Genomic DNA, 18,221 nt, shown 5'->3' on the forward strand with positions numbered 1-18,221 from the left:
TCACACAACAGCCATCACAGCGCCGTCTTCTCTTCTTCTCCTCCTCTTCGCCTGGAGCGTTGCAGATGATCATGGAAACGTTCACAGAAATGTAACAACATGTAACAAAAGACACAATATATCCTGTTTACAGACGTTTCTGTCGTATCAGTTCGGACGAATACAAAAGCAAAGAAAACAAACAAACATCTGAACGCAAAGAAAACTGAACTGAACAGTAACCTGATAGACGAGTGATGAAAAAAAAACAAACAGCTTTATTCAGTTTGCGTATTTATTATCAATCAATGAAAAATTCTCTTCTCTTCTCTTCCCTTCCCTTCTCTTTCCTTATCTTCTCTTCTCTTTCCTTATCTTCTCTTTTCTTTCTTCCCTTCTCTTCTCTTCTCTTCTCTTTCCTTCTCATCTCTTCCCTTCTGTTTGCTTCCCTTCTCTTCTTTTCCCTTTTCTTCTCTTCTCTTCTTGTTTTTCACTTTTCTTGTATTATCTTCTTTCTTTCTCTCTTCTTGTTCTTTCTCCTCTCTTCTATTCTTTCTTTCTCTCCTCTCCTCTTCTCATCTCTTCTTTTCTCTTCTCTTCTCATTCTTTCTGTTCTCATCTATTCTCTTCTTTCTTTCTCTCCTCTTCTTTTCACCTCTCGTTCTTGCTCTCGTCTTCTTTTCTCTTCTCTTCTCATTTTTTCTCTTCTCTTTCCTTCTCTCTTTTTGTTCTTTCTCTTCGCTTCTCTCCTCTTATTTTTTTGGATTTTGTTTTGTCTGTTCTCTCTTCACGCCTCTTCTCTTTTCTGTTTTTTGTTTGTTTCATATGCTTTGTCTATTTTCTCCTCTCTATTTTTTTTTGTTTTCTTTTCTCTCCTTCCTTTTCTGTTTCATTTTATTCTGCTACGTATATCTTCTCGTCTACTCGCTGTCATATTCTCATCTTTTCCTTTTGTGTTTTATTTTTATTTTGTTTTGTCCGTTCTTTTTTCTTCTGTTTTGTTTTGTTTTCTTTGCCTTCTCTTCTCTCCTCTTTTTAATTTAGGTTCACTAGTTTTCTCTCTTTTTCCCTTCTGTTTTTCTCTTTCACATTCCCTTTTATTGTTTAATCTCTTCTCTCTCTTTTTGCTGTTTCTGCTCTTTCTCCCGTTTTTATTTTAGTTTCGTCTGTTCACATTCCTGTTCCCTTCTCTTTTTTATTTAGTTTCGTCTGTTCTCTCTTGTCAGTTCTTTCATTTGTTTTATCTGTTTGCTGTTCTCTTTTTTTACTCCCGTCTTATTTTGTTTATTTTATCTGCTTTTTCTTCTGACTTCTATTCTCCTCTGTTATTTTCTCTTCTCTTCTAATCCTATGCTCTTCTTTCTCATTTCACGTGTTAGTAGCAATATGATTTATTTATTTTTTTTTCCGGTTTAAAGCCCGTCTCAGGGATTGTTTAAAACAGTGCCACAGTGGCCTCGGTGCTGACTTTACCATCATCTACCAGCACTGAATATTACGCTCACTGGCTCATTTGTACATTTCTGATGGAGTAAATCTGGCCCACTGTATCGATTCCTGATCGGCACTTTAAATTCAGTCACACCGCATTCAAAAAGACAAAATTAGAAAGAATGAAAATGCCGTTAACGACGTTTTTATTTGTATTGTGTTGGGGGGCGGGGGTATGCACAAGTTGTACAATTATGCAACAACAAACTTTTATTTCTTCTACATTACTCCATGTTTGTATATTATCCATATTGATATACTGCATAAAGGCATTTTTGTTCTCAACTGACCTTGTATTTAGAAAATTTATATGTCAATATCAATATGCATTACAATTAAAGCGAATTCCAAGAAAGTCCAGTGTGTTCTTTGATAACTCAGAGCGATAGAGTCTGATCAGATTGTGGATAAGCGTTCCACCAGGAGATGGTGCTGAAGGTCTACAGTGGTACTGAGAGACAAGTCAAAGTCTTTACAACACAAACCACATCTGGTGGCTAATATCTAGATCGGAACATCTAGATCTAATCAAATAAAGGGATAAATAAGACTGTACTTTCAATTCAATGCGATTTGAATCCTTTTCAAAACGTTGCAAGGAATTTATTCAGTGCTTTACACAAAAACTCCTGAATTCTGGATTCGGATTCGTCAGAAAGCTTGGTTCATTTTCTATACCAGCCGTTCTGATTTCCCTCTGTGAGGACACATTTATGTGACGTTGCATGGAAGGAGTCTCCAGTGTCGGTGCTTTGCAACATCCTTTAGGGCAGAAGAGTTTGCGGTTGTGACATCATAAGCTGCTTATTATTAACTCCATGAAAGCGAGAAAAAAAAGAACAACTGTTTATAGCCTCTATAACGTACAGCGATAAGAAAAGCTACCTTACGCAACCTGAAACGGATAAAAAGTACGCAATGTTGTTCTTTAATAAATCATATAACGCAGTCATCGGGAAACTGCCGTCATGTAAGACCAATATGATGCTTCAGGATGTGCTGCTAACGACCGTCCGCCATGTTCGCGTTTTTATCCCTTTGCTAGTTTTGTGTATGGATTTATGCAGCTTGTATGGTTACGATTCTTTTGTTCAGAAAATTCAGGAGTGGCGCCATAACGCGGGACGAGGTGAGAAGTCAGGAAGTGAGGCGTTTTAGTAGACAAACAGGAAGAGGAGGAAGGTATGTGCTTCAAGGTATGTTCAGGTTACGTGTAAATTCTGAAAGGTTGAAAGGAAGTGAGAAAATTAATGCGAAAAACGACCCTTTAAAACGAGTTAAATGCTTGAAATGTAACGTTTACCTCTGCTTTATCAATGCGTAAAATAATTCAATATTAAACAGGCTTGTTGTTATGGAAACATGCCATAAAATACCCTCTAAATTATACATCGATTGCAGATGATCCACTTAATGTAGATAACGCAGATATTTAGGAAAATGTTAGATCAAGCAAGCGTTTCCGTGAGCACTGAATAGACTAGCTACAAGCTAACTATGTTTTTCAGTAGCATGGTAGTAACTGCAGTGTTTTCAAAATAATGTCGCTTTTCCATTAACTACCTGCTTTCTTTTTCGGTGTAGTGTTTCTAGCTAGCTAGATATTTCCACAACGAGTAACAGTAACAGATTCAGCCCTGTCTTTGTTTGTATGTTTGTTTGTTTGTTTGATAACAGTAATGTTAATTGCTTCATAGGAACGGTTTACAATTTATTTTTTAAAGTGTAATCTAAAATACATTAGCTGTACAATAAAATGAAACCGTGTACAGTTTGACAAAGTAGCATCAGTGTCGTTAGCAATTTTTCCTGTAGTAGCTTGTAAAGCTAGCAGCTTTATCAAAATGGCTGCTTAGCCATTTTAAAATCCTGAGTAGCTTGTAGCTTGACGAATGACATTTGAAAAGTTTCTGAAACGCTGGCAAGCAGGAATACAGAAGCCTGGACAGAACTGTAGGTGTGGGCGATGTGACAAAAACATCATATCGCCATTCTCAAACGCATTTCTAAGATGTACGATACGTATCGTGGTATATAATTTCCCAACAATACAGTATTTTTTTTAGAATTTTTTTTTTTTTTTTTTTTAATGAAACTTACCAGTTTTTCCTCAGTTGCTTAAACACGTTTGTCTACTCTGACATCACGTTTTCAGAACAGTTAACACACAGGCTAAAACTGAAGCTCACTGGCACAAAAAGGACTCATTTTGTTTGCAAAATGCTCGAACACTCACGGAACATTAAAAAAAAAAAAAGTGCAACAAAAGCAAATATTTCCATCAAGCACCGCAACTTTCTTTCAATCTATCCTTACACAATGGACAATAAAATACCAAATACAGCTATCAATATGAAACATATGATACTTTTCAAACTCAGAAATCAACCATAAACAGCCAAAGGAAACGTATGGGTGGAAATATCTTTTAAATAATACTACTACTACTAATAATAATAATAATAATACATAAAGAGTTTAAATACTCAGAACTTCACATTTTGTCCATTCGTTCCTGATGATTTTGCCACAGGTTCTCATCAACATCGCATTGGATGTTTTCCTTTGGGAAATACCTCCTTGAATGGCGTATCCATCCCTGGCAACAGTCCTCTGCATCTAGAAAAGTGTTATTCACAATTATCATAAATCTCAGTATAATTTTTTTTTAACTAACATACATGAATGATCATTATGAGTCCTAAATTAGCTATATAAAACAGCGTAAAATAAAAAAAAGAACCTTTTTGTCCACCAGGGGGCAGTCTTTACATAGAAATGTACTTGATGATCGTTGTATTGTGTATAGTGTATTGTGTATTGTGTATTGAATTGACCTTCCTGCCTGTTCGCATACTAAGCAAAGTCATTACAAATCGTAGACGATTTCAAAACAGGGTACTGGATCACACGGAATATCACACAAAAAAAAAAAGTGATCAAATGTGTTTGGTCGCGCTGAACAATAATGATGATCTGCATGAGACGAAACATGGGAGAGAGATGAGAATGCTTTGTCTCTGGTACAATAAATAATGTAGCAGTCTCGCTTTGAAGCAAAAAAAAACAAAAAACAAAAACGACAACAAATATAGCAATGGAGTTGTTTGATGTGATTTGTGCTGCAGAGTCCACATGAGAACATCACAACAAAGATTTTCCAAACACCTTCTTGACAAAGTGTCCGTTTGAGATTGTAAACCGATAAAACACACAGGTGCGAGGTGAGGTGGTCTTGGCAGGCCGTCTGAATTTCAATTGAATCTCCCCGAGTCGCAAAAAAAAAAAAAAAAAAAAAAAAAAAAAAAAAAGCCCGGGGGCTACGTTGGCCCCTCTCTGACAGGTGTAAGATTAACTTTGTTAGGCGCAGGCTCGTCCGTGCGCAACAAATTAAATTAATGGAACAAATTTCCCCTGTAATTAAGATAAAAATTCGTGTCAGCTATAACCTTGCTGAGCGCTAATTATGTACAAATGATTTATCATCTGTTTCGGCCGGAATATTAATCTTCGCCTCTTCTCCTGGTGTTAAGAGATGAGGCTTGATTAACACTGACAGTTTTTGGTAAAGGGAAGAACGCAGCGCGCAGCCAGGCTGTGGAGGATTGCCTCCTTAGTTCAAGCCTCACTCAATTAGCAGCTATAGCGCATGTGCAGGCAAGCAGAACCTTTCTGCGGTGACTAAATACCCGAGCTTTCACACTGAGGCACAGCAACAAAATTGTTGGGCTTTCACACGCAAGCCTGATGAAGGAAAAAAAAATATCCAGAAATATCACGAGCTACAACATGGCTGTGTTACAAAAATAAAGGATACCAACCAACGCATGTGCTTTAAGTATAGGAAAGAAAACAATTAGCTAGTGTGTGCTGTTCATGGAAAAGAGTAAACTAACTTTCTATTAATTAAACTCTGACACGTCATACTTTTTAATCCGTTCAGTGTGACGTTTGATGTTGTGGAGTTCTCGCTTTAGCTAGAAACAGTAGCCTTTGTTAACAGCCATGTTACCAAGCAACCATACAGCTTATAACTCCACCGTCCTGAAGGTGTCAGAATACTTACCAAGCTCTGACACTGGAGACTCCTTTCGTAAATGTGAAATAAACATCTCCTAACAGAAACCGTGACCCCATGACGCATTAGACAAAAGTGCAGTGATATAAACCGTGTGGTGCTGTTAGACCTTCTGACCAATCAGAATCGAGAATTCAAGAGCACTCAGTAAAGGCCCAATATTTACACTAGATTATATGTCGTACAGTGAAATCGGTCGGCGTTACAAACAAGAAGGAGGGTTGCATTTTGGAGATGTAACGGGACACCAGCGTTTCCAGGATCTTTGGTGGAATCGGATCTTCGGTACATTTGGAGAACCAACCCCCGGTCCCCTTGGAAAGGGTGTTGTGGGGCTCACATCAGGTGTTGATGCTATCTGAGTAACGTGAATATTTTGACTTGCCTCCTGTTTCAAGTTTGGTAAGAGCTGGAATGGTCAGCGGAGGAGATGGAACACCTTCGTTGATATATAAAACCAGACTTTCACTGGACCAGAGTGCTGTAATTAGCTCACCCCTGTGGTGCTAAATCTTTTTATACGAGGACAGCTCCTGGTTTGCAGGTATTCCCGCACTATGGCATGCCAAGCATCCAAAATGCACTGTTCTTCAAGAAAATGGATGAACCTAGTGCCCTCCCATTTTGCAAGCCTGCATGCACGAGGTATACCGAAAGCAAATCTGTGATTATTATAAGCCACATTCCCAACCAAGCCCAGGATCGGTCCAGGGTGCAGACTCGAGCATATCGAGCCAGTAGTTTGTACTTTCATATGAGCAAGATCAGTCTGAACGACATCATGAGTGCGCCTGTCGGTGTGTGATGTTAGCAGAGAAATCACCAAATCACTAAACTGTATATGCTAAGAACAGGTTCAGTGCTTTTGAACTCACTCTCTTTGAAATACCTTCGTTTTTCCGCGACGAACCGTTTCGTGAAGCAGGATCTTCAAACATTGGTGCTCATTCCAAAACGGGAGGGTGGGGGGTGGGGGGGGTTGACGTGATGATCAGGCAGCGCCAAGGCCTGCTAATGGCGGATCAGTTCGAGGCAGAAGGAGATTTATTCAGAGCTGCTGACACTCGCTCTATATACCGCTGATAACAGCGGAGACCCTGGATACTGCGCTCAGCAGTGGATGATGAATGGAGTGCCGAGCTGTAATTACTTATCGTTTCAGCCTTTTCTTCTCTTTCCCCCGTCCCTCCTCCTCCTGCTCTTCTTCTCTGCGACGGAAGCACCGTCTTTGCCCTCCCTTTTTATTTTTTTTTTCTCTCCACCACCAGCTCTCCATTCTCTAGCTCCCCAACCTTCGTAGTAGGAATTTGGGAATACGCGATTATAGCACATTGTCTTGAGGCACAAATTAATTTATGGCGGTCCAGTGAAAACGGTGCCGTATTGTACGTGTTGTATTCATGGCTTGTCACGAGGCTTAGGAATGGGTAATTGTTTGGAAATGAAGGAAGGAACTTAACTTTCACTGGTGCGCCCTTGATTTTGATTCCCCCCTTTGATGCAGTCTGCTTTCGCTGGAATTCCGAACATTTGGAAATGTTACTGCAAATGGCTGGTGTTCCTCCAAGCTGGTTATGATCAGTGCTTTGGTTGGCGTGACCTTTTCCTTCCCATGTTGAGAACGCTGGAAGTTTATTGGCATGCACTTCGAGCAAGAAGAATCCAATAAAGATTACAACAATTCCCAATTTTGATTTTTTTTTTTTTTGGTTAGTTTTCCTTTGATTTACAGTAGAGTGAGACGTTCCAGTTGGTGACCGTATTCCGGACAAGTCGCTAGAACTTTATCTACTGTCAACAAGGCGACAACAACGTGGAGGACTTGAAGGTCTTATGATCAATAGTGCCAGATTGACGTGGGGTGTTGATGGAAGACTGGGTAGACCCTCGACAAAGGTTGTTCAGTCAAAGTAAAGTTTGAGAAACGGTTTCGAAGTGAGTTTGTAAGGTCAAGACCTTTGACTGTGGATTCGAATTTCACGTCATGTAGCTACAGTCACAAGCATCACATAAATAGAAACACAATCGGAATGCAACTGTAATTTTGGTTCATTGCTACTACAACAGACTTCCTGTTTCTCCAGACCAGTTTTTTTTTTTTTTTTTTTTTTTTTTTAAATTTGTAGCAATGTAGTAACTCAAATATCTAATAACTAACATATAAGGGGCAGTGGTGGCTTAATGGTTAAGGCTCTGGGTTACTGATTGTTGGGCCCTTGAGCAAGGCCCTTAGCCCTCTCTAAAATTCAGTGTATTTTTACGGAAATGGACAATTTCGGAGTTTGTAACTCGGGGAGATTACAAACCCCAGTCAGTTTTTACAACAAATTATTTTTACTCTCACGTCACAATGGTACCAGTATACAATTCAACTTTCCATTCTGATTGGTTTAGTTGTGGATTCATTTTCAATAACTTTGGAAAATTGTTTCTATAGTAACAACTTACACAGGGACTTGTACGACGGACGGATGTTGAGATATTTTGGAAGGAGTATCCAGTGTCAGTTTTAACATCTCGAGGACGAAGGAGTTTACGCTTTGTGGTTTCTCTGTAACACGACAAGCTGCGTTATTGGTTGTTTTTGTTTTTGTCTTATCAGAAAGAATAAAGAGAGAAGGCTGGTGAGGGAATGACTGTTTTATGGCTGCTATAATGTAAGCGAGAACAGGAACTAACTTGTTTCTTCCACATAAATGTAACTTTAAACGGATTAAAAGTGTGGTGTGTTGTTCATTAATGAATAAAATGTTGCATTGTTTATATGTATGAGAGTGTACACTGTTTAATGGACACCAAAATGCGAAAGAACACGCCCATGATTTGTGAGCATGTTTGTGATTGCGTGTGTGTGTGTGTGTGTGTGTGTGTGTGTACATGTATCATACGGTGAGGGCACACACACGATCAGGAGAGCGACTCATCTCCTGCCGAGGGTGAATAAATCCATTTTTAATGACAGTTGCTTGTAGTAATAATCCTCCCTGCAGCAGGTAGACTACAGCATATGGGGTGATGAGGACAATCTCTCCAGTCACTGAGTGTGTGTGTGTGTGTGTGTGTGTGTGTGTGTGTGTGTGGGCCAAGGTCCAGCACCTGCCATGTAGGCTGTCCTTGAGGCTGAATAGCAGAGGAAAAAATGCACACACACGCACACACACACACACACACAAATCCACTATGCCAGCATTGTGTTGCCTTTCATTTCAGTTAAATTGAGCACCAAGTCTATACATTTTTACACCACAGCACCACAGTGCTGTTGAATTCTGGATTGTGATTGGTCAGAAGGTGTTGATTAATTTCCTATAACAGTAGCTCTGACAGTAGTGCAGCTATATCGTTTCTATAGTAACAGCTCATTCACAGGGACTAGGGCTAATAATAAATGGATAAAGAAACATGCTGTTATGTAACAAAGAAAACAGGTAATTGTTTATATGGAAGGAGTCTCCAGTGTCAGTGCAGTTCTCCACATGGGTAAGGAATAAATAAATAAATAAATAAATGAATGAATAATATAAAAATTGCAAAAGCAAAAACAATACTAAATAAATTAAAAACAGCAAAAAAAATGTAAATGATTAAAAAAGTAACAACAAGCAATAAAAACAATACTAAATAGGATATTCTTGAATAAAAAAGAATTATGGAGTTCTTTTTTTTTTAATCTGAGAAAATTCTATTTTGTAATTGAATAAATAATGAAAACAATAAAAAAATTTAAATGTAACAATAATAAAAAACAATATTAAAAAAGATCTTCCTTCATTTAAGAAAAGAAGAAAGTGGGTATATATGTATAAAAAAAAATCTGAATTTTTTTTTGGTTTTGACCACTATAAAAAAGTATATATATACCTTTTTTAATAATATAAATTTTTATAATAGAAAACAAAAATGATTTTTTTAAATTAATGAAAGATAAAGGTTTTTTAACAATATTTTATTTTTATTATATTGCTATTATTATCATTTTATTTCTATGTTAAATATATTATTTCTTTTTAATGCACAGAAATTATTTGATTTTTTTTTTAAGTAACGGTAATAAAAACAATACAAAAAATTATATTCCTTAATTTAAAAAAAAGGCAGTATGGTATTATATATATTTAAACAACATGTTTTTGAAAACATACTTTTTTTTTTTTTAAAAAGAGGCAAAAATAATAAAAACAATACTAAAAAAGAGATATTCGTTAAAAAAAATTTAAGACAGTACTCTATTATATATGTTTTTAAAAAATGTTTCTGAAAACAAAAATGATAGTATCGATAATATAAACAATGCTAAAGAAGGTTTTTAAAAAGCATTGTGATCTTTTTTTTTCAATAGTAAAAAAATATTTTTTTTATTGCTTTTTAAAACACTACAATGATTTTGTTAAACTATGATAATAAAAAGTCTTTCTACAAAAATAAAAATTGTTTGAGGTTATTGATTTATATACTGCTGTGTGCTTCAACGTCACAAAAAGCAAGCAAGCAAGAAAGAAAGAAAGAAAGAAAGAAAGAAAGAAAGAAAGAAAGAAAGAAAATGGTATTTCTTGATTGTTTTGAAAACAAATAATTCCTGCAGGTCGGATTTATGCTATAAATGTATAATGGCAGATTTTGCATGTCAGGCATGTGGCTTGGCCTCAAAGCATGTTTGTCCTCGCTCAAAAGGATTTTCACACTCCACTACCCTCCAAATCTCTATAGATACCCCTTATTGAAACTACAGGCTGGTGCTCTTTGTTCACTCTCTCTCTCTCTCTCTCTCTCTCTCTCTCTCTCTCTCTCTCTCTCTCTCTCTCTCTGAAGGATGGGAACGACTCGTGGAGATGAAATGAAAGAAGAACTCGACATGGTCCAGTTTAATGGGGTGACAAAATGAATCACGGCTCCTCCAGGTATCCATCACCACCAACAAAAAGGTGACCACAAATGATTTGTGAAGCAGTATATATTGATTACTCGTGTAGTACAAGTGTCGGCTTTAATGTTCGCCGCGCGCCAAAAAAAAAAAAAAAAAAAGGGGGGGGTGAGTGGGCTCGGACAGCTGCAGCGCTAACTCTCCTCTGATGGATTTTAATGGTGAAATATTGATTTCTGTCTGGCCAAGGTAACCAGTACGGGCCAGTCATTTTTTGTAAAAAACCGGACACCCAGTTTGCGGGTCACAATCAATCATCCTGGCATGGCACGCTGAAAACACAGAGAGAGAGAGACAGAGAGAGAGAGACAGAGAGAGAGAGAGAGAGAGTAAGAGACAGTCACAAAATCCTTTTTTTTTTTTAAGTCTGAGAGTAAGCCCAATTCCCTCTTTGTGGAATCTCGAAAAGGTTCATGAAAGGAAATATAAGAGCGAGGCCGGTTTATTGAGTGGAGAGACGCGAGCAAATTGCACGTGACGTGTGAGATAGGTGTGGTGAAGAGAGAGAGAGAGAGAGAGAGAGAGAGAGAGAGAGAGAGAGAGAGAGAGAGAGAGAGAGAGAAAAGCGACTATGTTTTATTTAAACATCCTTCGGGATACTGGAGGCTCAGGTAATCTGTTGTGTTACAACTCAGTGCTCCTCGGTTCCTCTCCATCCGCCGCCGCAGACTAATAGGAAGCCATCAATCACAATAAGCTTCCAATTTCGCCCGGTGTCTCCTCGCTCTTGTCTGCTGTTTAACGCGCTCTAATAACGCTGATAACGTTCTCCTACAGCAGGAGATAGCAGCTCGGAGTACACGTGAGAGAGAGCACGGCTCTGACTGCACCTCGGTGTCGCGCGAGGAAATCTCACCTCATCTGAATTGTTACGTTAAAGGTTGATTATTTCACATCAGTAGAGAAGAAGAGTTAATGCGAGGTCACTTGATCTTTAAAGGACAAACATGCCTGGGTTCAAATAGGAGACGTTTCTGATAGATTACTTCCATGAATACTGCCGGGTCCTTCAGCAAAAATAAATAAATAAATAAATCAGTAAGGCGTTTTATATAAAGAATTTTAAAAAATGTAAAAAGTTAACTATGTTAAACATGATGCTAAAAAATATTTTCCTTAATTTAAACTACAAAACCATTAGCCATTAATATTATATATATATATATATATATATATATATATATATATATATATATATATATATATATATATATATATATACGAATACGAATATTAAGAAAAAGGCAATAAAGATAAAAATATCAACATTGTAAAGCAATATGGGGTTATATATTCATTTATTAATTGTTTTAAACGCAAAAAAAAACAAGAAGACAACAGAGATATTGCTTAATTTAAAAAAAAGAAAAGAAAGCAGTATGGGGTTATATATAAAGAAATTTAAAAAATGTAAGAAAAAGCTGACCATAATTAAAGCAATACTATAAAAATTATTCCTTATTATTCCATATATATATATATATATATATATATATATATATATATATATATATATATATATATATATATATATTCATTTCTAATAGTTTTGAAAGCAATACAAAGTTTTCTTTAAGGTACTGATTTTTTTTTAAATACTAAAAAATAATTTAAATAGAAAAAAAACAATATGAGTTTATATCATATACAGAAAACGATATTTCTGAATTACTTTTTAAAATAATAAAAAATTAAAACAATTTAATTGTTTGGAGTGAGTGGTTTGCTGAATACTGCTGTGTCTTTGTGTCTTTCCTTCAAAGGAATATATATATATAAATCTGAGAATTTTTTTTAACGTACATTATAATTTTTAAAACACTATACATAAATATACACGATTTCTTAAATAAATATCACTCTAGTCATTTAGCAAAAAAAAAAAATCAATAAAAAATAAAAAATGTAAACAATTACCAAAAAACTATTCAAAGCAATATGGAGTTTATATATACATATATATATATATATAGATAGATAGATAGATAGATTCTATTTCTGTAGCCTATTGTTTCTGAAAAAGAGTTAAAAAATTTTAACGATTATAGAAACGATTTAAAATGATAGTGTCCTTTAAGATTACAAAAAAAAAAGATATGAAGAAAAGTGATATAAGGTTATATATATAAAAAAAACGGAGACGATTATATTTCTTATTTGTTTTTTTTTTGTTGTTGTTTTTTGTTTTTAAATAATAAACAGTGGTAATACTAATACATTACAGAATAGCATTACAAAAAAAAACATACGGGAACAACATACAGTGACTTTTTTAAATTCATTTTATTATTATTTTTTTTATTATTATTATTCCACCTCTACTGCAAAAGTTCTTTTTATTCAGCTACAAAAAAAGTTGGCAAGCCTCTGACAAACACACCAAGGTAAAAAAAAAAAAAAAAAAAAAAAAAAAAACCAAGATGAGAAGAAAGAGAGAGAGAGAGAGAGAAAGAGAGAGAGCGCGAGAGAGAGAAAGAGAGAGAGAGACAGATTTGTGGAAGCAGTGAGATCTGAGCACACAGATGGAGTCTGGGAGATGGGAGATGGGAGATAGGAGATGACCTTGGGAGAGGAGCTCGGTGGTGATGATCTCGCTGTACCTGATGGTTTGTGTGAGTGTGAGGTCGGGACTGAGATGCTGTACTGTATTAGCATGTCAAGGCCTCGCTCGGGTTTTCTTCCCCGGCTTTAGACAGCAGTAGAGCGTGGAGCTGCGGTGCGGACCGAGAGCTCGACGGGGAGATAAATGTGAAGTGGCTGGGTTTGTGGCGCTGTAATGAACACGCCACGTCTGGGAGGCCGACACACTCACAGCGCACTAATTACAATTCTTTATCAACCTGAGCCGACGCCACGCTGGAAGAAAAGCAGTCCTTGTTTTTTTGTTTTTGTTTTTTTCTTATACGCATAATTACCCATGTCCTGTTTAACCACACAACAAATCCGTCGCCTATGGAGTGTTCAATACTGTACGTGTTGCTTTTATTTTCACAAACTCTTCTGTAGAAGAATGCTGATTTATAGGGAGCAAATTGTGGCTGCCAGATGAATAATAAAAAAAAACCTAATAAAATAAATAAATTAATGAATTAGTAAAAAAAAAAAAAAAAAAAAGAAAAAACAAAAAACAAAAAGAAAAAACATCCACTATATGGGAACAGACACACCAGCAAAAAGCAGAGCCAAGGTTTGCTGAATGTCGCTATAGGTGTGTGAAATAAATGAACAAATAAATAATAAATAAATAAACTTTGGAAAGTGACAAAATGTGAAGTAGTTATTTTTTTTTTTCAAAAATATAAAAGCTATACCAAATCAAAGAAAATAAGATTTCTTGATTATGGAGTTGTTGAAATCCACACTTCAACAACAAAAATAACACATATAATAAAATGAATGCATTTTGTGACATTTTACGAAATTCTTCACAATTTTTGTTCAATTTTGCAATTTTTTCAAATTCCATTTTTAAAAAAAAAGAAAGAAAAAGTTTTATTCCCATATTCGTCTTTTTCGCGAGATCATTTTTGTTCACCTTTGTTGAATCTCTCTGAAATCGATATTTTTTTTTAGTTTTTAACAGCGTGCCTAGACCTACTTTTTTTTTTTTTTTTTTTTTTAAATAAGGGAATAAATGACATTTAAAAAAAATTGTTTGGAGGGGGGGAGAAAAGAAGCTGGAAACAAACAAAACAATCTAAGAGAAATTATTATTTTTAAAATTGTTTTAACGGGACTAGTAGTTTGGAGGATAAGCGCGGTGTCCTTCCATATTATGAAAAATAGAAACAATAATAATAAATAATAAATAAATAGATAAATAAAATGAGAAAATGTAAAAAATCTGTTTTAAAAGTCTATTCCAAGTTGTGATGTCAACCTTTTCAAAAAAGGTTTAATAATTAAAAAAAAAAAAACAACAACCTTGAATAATGGAATATCATCACAGTTATATAAGCATAAACCTGAAATAAATAAAGCTTTTCTTTCTTTCTCTTTGTTTCATGACACTTGCTCCACTCTTTTGTTTACCAATTTCATTCCAAAATTCCAAACTTTCTTCCTTTACACAATTTCTGATTTTTTTTCTCCCCCCATATCTCCAGCAGGTGGTGCTGAATCACCTGATTTCCAAGATATGGAGTGATCCCCCCACCCACTTAAAACAAACAAACAAACAAACAAACAAACAAGTGACAAATAAATAAATTAGCAACTTTATTTCTTTGAATCAGATCATGCAGCAGTGCTACTGTGCAAATTATTTCACTGAGACAAAATGGCTGCTGCTGCTGCAGGAAACCTGTTTACACTAAACACATCTGGAATAGAAGCTGCATACATCAAAGAAGAAGAAAAAACAGGCAGGATTGCTGTAGAAAACTTTATTTACATTTTAGTCCGAGCAGAAAATGTGGAAATGCTTTCTTTACAGATTTAAAGTGGCAGTTTGGAAGAAGTGTCGACTTTTTCTTTTTAGCTCCGTTTGGAAAGTGCACTTATTATTATTATTATTATTATTATTATTATTATTATTATTATTATTATTATTATCAAAGTAATTCTATTAGCTCATTACATAGTGGCTGCAAAGGTAGCAGCAAATACAATGCCTTTCGAAACACTCCGTGTTAATAGTGTGCATTACATCTGTCATACTTTTGAGGCTTGCAAGCATGCAGCATTCGTATTTTTGCGTAAAATTTTGGCCCCCGTTCACAAGAAATGCCTGAGAAATTCCTTCAGACCACCTACACTGTCCTGGCAAATCCAACACTCCTTAGACGCTTCAGGTGCGTTTTGAAATACTTGTTCTTACAACATACAACATCATGGAATAGCAATTGTTCAATACGATACCAAAATATGGTCATGTTTAAGATGAAATTGTGCCTAAAACGTTGGCTAAAATGCTCATGAAATGCAAAATATAGGCCTAACAAAAAATTGTATTCGATGTTATGGTTTCCTGCAGTTGTACATTTTTTTTAACATATTTATTTGTATTAAATATTAATTTATTTTTATGACCCTCGTAGAAAAAATGACATAAAAGCTATATCTTAAACACCCGTGACCCTGAAAAGGAGTAAGCGGTAGAAGATGGATGGATGGATGGATGGATATACCTTAAACATGGCCTAACAAACGATTGTTTTAATATTATATAAAGAATGAAGATATATACACATATACATAGATAACATATACATGCACATATATAAATAATTGATATGCTGCAATCAAATGAAGCATTTATTATTTATTACTTCCTGTTTATGTATTTATTTATTTATTTATTTATATATTTTTACTTCAACCACGAAACTATTCCACGCTAAAGATTCGTTCTATTCCCTCTATTTTCTCTGCATTCTGGGTTCCTGTTGAATTTTTATGAAAGACTTCAAATTTCAGGCTGGTCAACATTGTTTTTGTTTTTCACCTGTCAGAAACTGTCCGTATGAATTTAATTACGTAGTATATTATGCACCGAAAAAACATACAAAGAATCCAATGAAACCATGTTTTAAAAAGAATAAAATTGCCGAAAATGATATATAAATATAAGTATTGATAGAGTCGTTGCTTAGTAACAACTAAGTAGCTCATAACAGTGAATTAGAAAGTTTAACATTAGCTTTATATGAAGATGTCTGACCAGTTACTAATTACTTGCAATAATGTAAATAAATCATAAATCGCATTTCAAACGACATACATTTGGATTCGCGGTGATTTTCCAAAAAAAAGAAACAACCCAGGTATCGAGTTAGAGAGTGACAGGCGAGCTTTGCGTTGGATTTGTAGCACCACACGAAGGGTTTTTGGAGCTCTGAACATGACAATAAAAGGGTCGCGACCCGACAGAGGATTTCACACCAGCACTGAAAAGACACTCGTCCCTTAACCCCTCGTGTTCTGTTCACTACTTAGCAAAGGGTCTCATTGACCCGGGGCTTCTCTTTAGGTTGTTTTTTTTTGTTTGTTTGTTTTTTACAGCAGTACAGATGTAAAATCTCTTTTTAAAACGCTCAAGATATCGTAATCTATAGATAAATAGGGCTATTTTTTAAAGACTCCCAAATTTCATATATTTTATAATATAAATATATATAAATATATATATATTATACTAGCTATACTATATTATGCTTAGGGTTAGGGTTAGGGTTTGCCTAAGGAATAACTAACTAACCCTAAGGAATGTTGTTTTCGTATTCTTTTTTTCACCATTTAATTGTTAAAAATGTTATTTAAAAAAATAAAAATAAAAATTTATTTAACAATTTCAGCATTTTTTTCAATCATCATTTTCTCAGATTTTTTTAAAGCACACACACACACACACACACACACACACACACACACACACACATATATATATATATATATATATATATATATATATATATATATATATATATATATATATATATATATATATATATACTCATACCTACAGTGTTTATATAAGTCCATTGGACTCAAATGAACACTCTGGGTGTTAATTCAACACTAGAGATTTTACTATATATATATATATATATATATATATATATATATATATATATATATATATATATATAGCATTTTGTATATATTTATGAATAACTTTACTAAAACACATACTATAGTTGTTGGCAAAACAGAACTTGGAAGTTAAAGCCTTTAAAAATGTGCTTAAATGTTTGCAGCCTGACTTGTTGAGCCGTTCCACAGCACATACACTACATTATAACTGATTCATTGTCCTCGAATAGTATCGTTAAAAAAAAAAAAAAAAATGCTTTCAGATGTCGTGATGTGACATTTTGTAATCGTATCGTACACACCTTCAATCTAAACGGTTGTTTTCTGAAGATGCCAGAAATTGTCTGTACGTTTTCTTCATGTACAGTTATGCGCACAACGTATGCTGTTGTAACTTCGTATGCTTTGTCTTAGTATATTTAATGTTGCTATCTTTATGCTAAATTTCATTTGGTCGAATGTTTTTGTTAGCAGTTTATTTTACGTCGTAGTACGTAACTGGTCGTTACTGGGGATGTACCTGGTAATTAGCTAGTAATAATAAGTAAGTACGCCGTTAGTAGCTAGTATTTAATGCGGAAAATTATGGTAAGTAACTGATATGTGACGGGTAAGTATATAGTTATTAGCTTGTATTTCATAAAGAAATTTGTAGTAAGTAACCGGTAGCGTAATAGTTATGTAATAGGTATCTATGCTGTGATTAGCTTTTATTTAATAGGGAAATTTGTACCAAGTATCTGCTACTTAACTGGTAAGTATGGTAAGTATTAGCTTGTATTTATTAGAGGCATTTGTGGTAAGTAACTGGTATATAGTAGGTAAGTATGCAGCTATTAGTTTGTACTGATTAGAGGCATTTGTGGTAATTAACTGGTAAGTAGTAATAGGAATGTAGGCTGTACATGTTAGCTGCCGTTTAATAAGGAAATATGTGTTAAGTAATTGGTAAGTAATAATTAAGTAAGCATTGATTAGCTTGTATTTAATAGGTAAATTTGCAATACAGAACAGGTACTTATCAGTGTACACTGATTATTCATCTTTGAGTAGTATTGTAGAAATATCTTCAAATATTGTATGTAAACTATGTACACTTGTGATGTCTTACATACGCTTTGTCTATACAGTGAGGCTTACAGTGAGTTATCGTTTCTTCTTAAGCCGACTTTTCGAATTTATTTGGTCAATAGAATATTTTTGGTAACACTTAACTTG

This window comes from Ictalurus furcatus, chromosome 26 (genome assembly GCF_023375685.1).
Source record: "Ictalurus furcatus strain D&B chromosome 26, Billie_1.0, whole genome shotgun sequence".
Lineage (NCBI taxonomy): Eukaryota > Metazoa > Chordata > Actinopteri > Siluriformes > Ictaluridae > Ictalurus > Ictalurus furcatus.